The following is a 5,564-nucleotide window of genomic DNA, read 5'->3' as shown; positions in this document are numbered from 1 at the left end:
CGTGGCTTAGCGATTAAGTGCGCGTGCTCCGCTGCTGGCGGCCCGGGTTCGGATCCCGGGCGCACACCAATGCACCGCTTCTCCGGCCATGCTGAGGCCGCGTCCCACATACGGCAACTAAAAGGATGTGCAGCAATGACATACAACTCTCTACTGGGGCTTTGGGAGAAAAAATAAATAAATAAATAAAATTATAAAAAAAAAAAGTTGCTAAACTATTCTATTAAGAGGCAGAGAGATATCAGATAGGATTTTGACCTCCAAATTCTCTCCTGCTAAAAGGCCACCACCGATGAGAGCTAGATAAGGAGACCTGCCAAAGGAAGGCTTGATTACCCCAAGCCTTTTCCCCAATCCCCTGACCAGTGAGGCTCAGATCTGTGTACCTGTGAGGACTTATCTTGCCTGGGACAGCGAGGCCTAAAAGGCCCCATCTCTCCTCAAATATCTCCCAAGTACGACACAGCCCACTGTTTACAGTTTCAGCCACACAGATCACCAAGTGAGAAAAACATCACGGAATATAGTCAAAAGGGCCAGGACTCCATGTAAAAGTCAGGCATTAACCTTTTTTCCTTATCACGTGAAAATTCCACCTAGCTCACCACAACTCTACAAAACTCCTCCTTCTTGGGGTTGAGTGAACGATGAGTTGGGGCAAAAGAGAATCTTAAGCTTCATTTAAAGTATATATTTTTCACTTTGGTTTGGGGGTTTGCATCCCAGACCTGTGTGAAAACTGTTGAAAGCAAATACTCTCCCCAGAAAAAAAAAAGAATTGACATTGACATATATATAAAATGCTACGTGTAATCTGGGGGAGTAAACAGATCTCCTAGAACCCGTCCGTGAACCCCAAATGAGCACCCTTGCCTTATTGTTATTTCAAACAAATATTCATTGAGCACTGAGTGTCAGGCATTATTTTTACATCTATATGTCCTGAGATCTCAAGACATTTCTTCCTTGCAGATACTATTGTCCCCATTTTACAGTTAGGAAACTGAAGCTAAAAAATGTGAAATAACTTGCCCAGGTGTGGGTTTCAATAGTAGCCTTCTCATGTACTACCTCCATGACCTTAGATCAGATCAGTTATTCTTTCTCTCATTCTTAGTTTTCTACTCTATAAAATTGGGTTAAGATAGTGTTTATTGCTGATTGTCGTGTGTACTAAATTGTATGTTCTGACCTAAATTGTTGTGTGACTTAAATGAGCTCATGCAGTAAAATATTCTGGAACATGTTAAATACACAGTAAATCATCACATTAAAAAAAAAGAAGAACACTTGCCTGGTCATTGAAAAGAGCCACTAGCCTGTATGCTACCTGGAGAAAGCTGTATGATACCAATCAAAGCCCTTTTGGATATAAGGAACAAAAATCCACTCAGAGTAGCCCGAGGAAGAAGGAAGGTTATTTATTCAACACTTTATCCAACAAGTAGAGTTTCCACACTCTGCTAAGACATGGAGGCATCTTAGGGCAAGAAATCCAGCCAGACCTCATGGACTAGAACTGGAATCTGGGGTTTGGAAAACAGTCCCTCTGTTTTTCAAGCCCTGTATGGTCTTTCTCATATCTTCTCATGCCTTCACTACCCTTTTTCTATCTACTCCATTTTTCTCTTTCTCTTCTTGCCTTTTTTCTCTGAGTGCTCATTTTGGACATGGCTCAGTGTGGCTATCTTAGCACCAATCTCCATATTCTCCCCACTCAAGTATTTACGCCAACTGGAATCCTCCTTTCTGTGATTTAAAACTCTAAAGAAGGGATCTGGTTGGCTTAGCCAGCCTATGGCTCCCCTTGGACTCAGATAATCTTAATCAGCTGAAGCCATAGTGTGGTGAGAGTGGGGGCTCTCAAGTGTGCAAACGTGGGGACCCAGGCCCACTCATTTCAGGTTTTGGTGGCGTACAACTTTGGAAAATGGGTCTCTTATATGCCCTGGTCTCCAGGAAGAATGATAATTGATAATGGTCCCTTGCAAATTTACGCCCAGCATGGAAAAGAAAACTAAAAGTCATGTCTACTTAGAAGGGACATATTTCTGTATTTTTTAAAAAGGGCAACATATAAGCTCCTGGTTTCACATTATGCCCAAGTCTTTTGGGAAACACATCCAACAGTGGTTTGTGCACGTTGCACACTTGTTTTACTTTATTTGGCAGCAAAATGAAGATCATGTTTCAAATAAGAGCCCAGTTCTCTCCTTTATACGTTTCATTAAGCATTATATGCTGTTCCCATCCTCTTTTTCCACAGTCACGCCCAGACATGCTTTGCAGACTCTTTTGTGGGACTATTTTTGCTCATTTCTATCTACATTTACGGTTTCTCGTAGCCAGGCAATTAATTTGACATTTGACATGGGGTTGGATGATTTGAGGAAGATGAAAGACCCTTATCAACTCATTGTTTATATTAATGAATGGATAAAATTGCTTATTCTTGACATCGTTTAGAAAAAACTGCTGGGAAACCTAAAACCGAAATATGTTCCTGGAGAGAACAGGAAGGAGGGAGAGTGGGGGAGATTGAGGAGCTGGAAATCTGAACCCAGGCTCTGCCCCTCACAGCTGTGTGTTCTTAGGCAAGTCACATAACCTTTCTGGGCCTCAGGCTCTCCTCATTAGTCATATAGTGTGATATTGCCTTGACCTTGAGCTCACAAGTTTGTTTGAGGACACAGTGAGATAAAATGATGTGCTCTCACAAAGGTACTTTCATGATTTGTGAATATGCTTCGAAAAGTGGAAGATTAATTAAAAAAATAAAAATGTCTTCTGAGCCCGGAAAACTGAGTAGAGCTCCCTCCCTTGCCATGTGACTTCCTTCAGCAGTTTCTGGTGGTCTTAGAGGCAGATGGAGCCAGACCCTTTGTACTAACTCTGCTCTGTTCAGTTCCCCACCGTCTTGTGGACAGATCCTGTCAAAATCGTCTCCCTTATGGTTCTTGGATCAGCCCCTCCAAAGGGGGAGGCTCTTCTCTGATGGTCATTTATCAGTCAACAACGTACATTAGCACCTATTGTTCATCAGGCATTGTGCTAGACTGTGACTTTCCAATAATAATGAAAACAACAATAACAATATTCCAAGAGGTCTTTTAAGAACTTACATCAATGATCTCCTTTCATGTGCATGACAAACCCCTGAAGTACATTGTATTTCCCTGTTTAATAAATTAAAACTGAGGCAGAGAGAGATTAAGTAACTTGTCAGAGGTTAAACAGGCATTTAGTTGTAGAATTAGTCTGTGAATCCAAAAGATAACTACAACGTCCTCCCTGACTCCAAGCGGCTTGGAGTCTATAATATAGACTAGGAGGTTTGTATTTCACATTCTACTAACCATAACATAGAACAACACATCCCGGCCTCGTGCTAAGGGCTGAGAGAACTCAGATGTGGGCTTGATCATTCCTGCCTATTTCCATTAGAGGGCTTCAAAGAGAAGTGTACAGCTTGAGTTGAATCTTAGGCATAGAGCCAAGCTAACCAGACCTCTCTTGTCACCATCCACTTGGACCTACCCAGACAGGATTTAGATAGGATTCCTGCTATGGTTTTCAGTAGCCATGTTGGCCTAGGAGTCAGTGAATTGAAGGAAAAGAAGAAAAAAAAAAAAAAAGCTGAGTTGAGCTGTCAAATACTTAGCGCCTGCTAATACTACAAACTGTCTACCAGCCAGCTTCATATCCAGCATGCACTCGCTTCAGGCAACTCATAAAAGCGGAGACCCTGGAGATCATCTAGTTCAATGACAGCAAAAAGATTTAATTTCATGTGCCAATTCTAATCCATTGAGGGTTGCTGCTAGAACATTGGGTTTAGAAGAATCCTGAGGCTGTCAGGAACCAAAGGAAAAAGTGCCACAATTGATTAGTGATGTCTGACATGGGCACAGGAGTGGAGAATAATGGCATGCATGCAACATGTATACCAGACTGAATCTATTCTAACATGTTTGTTTTACAGAGGAGTAAATAGGACTCTGAAATGAGAGGATGAGGTCTCAAAACCAGTTAGCAGGTTAGTAGCAGGGTTACCTGGTTTCCGGTACTCTTTCCACAACACCTCAACTCCTATCAAGTAATAATTGGTGCTCACAGGATCAGCAGCAAAAACCAGCGAGAAAATTACATTATGCTTAGCAAAGTATTTGTGTTCCATATATTTCACTCTAATTCCTTGAAAGCTGATGATGCACGTAATGTAACTCTATTTGTCAGAATATCTGATGATTCAGAGCATTCCCTGACTGTGGTGGATAATAGCAAATAACCATCCCCCACCCCCACCCCCGGGGTGAGTAGCAATTTATTCCAGACAAAAGGAAAGAAGACAGGTCAAGGTCTTCTTTCTTTTGCTAAAGGGCCAGTGACAAATATTTATGTTGTGGTATAGTTTGCCAACCTGACCTAGGCTTATCAGTAAAACGTGACAAAATAAAACGCATTTGAAGGAATGATGGCTCTCTAAACAGCAAGCACAGCTAAGCTAAACCTTGGTGGCCAAATTTCGTCATCTCTAAACATTCCTGAAGTATGAATTAATCAAGATGTGAGCCCCGAGGGACAAGCGGGATGCATAGGTAGAGAGGAAGAAAGGAGGGCATGCCAAGCAGGGGAACTGCATTTACAAAGGTTTAGTGGTAAAAAGGAGGGGATCCCCTTGGTGCCGAGTGAGGTCAGCCCTGTTAGAGCCTGGAGTCTTGGGAGCAAGTGAGAAGCAAATGAACCATGGTGGAAAAGGCCTGGACTTTGCAGTCAGATGGACCTCCAACTCAACCCTAACTCAACCACTTGCTAGCTGCAGGATCCCAACATGGTATGCAACCTCTCTGGGCCTCAGTTTCCTCATCCTATATCTTTCAGGATGGCTTAATAACTGATTGAGATAATTATGTCAAAAAACTGCACACAGGGGCTGGCCCAGTGGCATAGTGGTTGAGTTTGTGCACTCCACTTAGGCGGCCCAGGATTCATGGGTTCGGATCCTGAGTGCGGACCTACACTACTCATCAAGGCATGATGTGACAGCGTCCCACGTACAAAATAGAGGAAGATTGGCACAGATGTTAGCTCAGGGCCAACCTCACCAAAAAAAACAAAACAAAACTGCACACAGTGCCTGGAATTTAGTAGTTGCTCAACGAATGGTCAAGTCAAGTAATTAATTAATATGCTGTCTTATTATATTTTGTAGGAAAAACAGCACTGGGCCAGGAAAGAGAAGCCCTGAGTTCTGGTTCCAGCTCTGATACAAGCCAGCACTGAGACCCCAGACCCTCTGCCTTGTACATAGTAAGCATTAAATAAATATTTGCAGAATAAATGAATAAGAAAATCCAAGAAGGATTTTACCTACTTGTTGGGCCCCAGTTTTCTCATCTATCTAAGGAAGAGTGATTATTCAGATCCCTTTTAACAATGTGCTTTTGACCTCTGTATTTCTCACAGATGCTCAACTCCACTGAGAGATGTGCACTGTCCTGGCCTTGAGACTGAAGTCCCAGGGGAGTTCCTAGAATGCAGCACTTGCCCTCAGCTGTCCCTGA

Source organism: Ceratotherium simum, chromosome 6 (genome assembly GCF_057802395.1).
Source record: "Ceratotherium simum simum isolate JZ-2026a chromosome 6, ASM5780239v1, whole genome shotgun sequence".
Classification (NCBI taxonomy): domain Eukaryota; kingdom Metazoa; phylum Chordata; class Mammalia; order Perissodactyla; family Rhinocerotidae; genus Ceratotherium; species Ceratotherium simum.
This window is presented reverse-complemented; position numbering follows the sequence as displayed.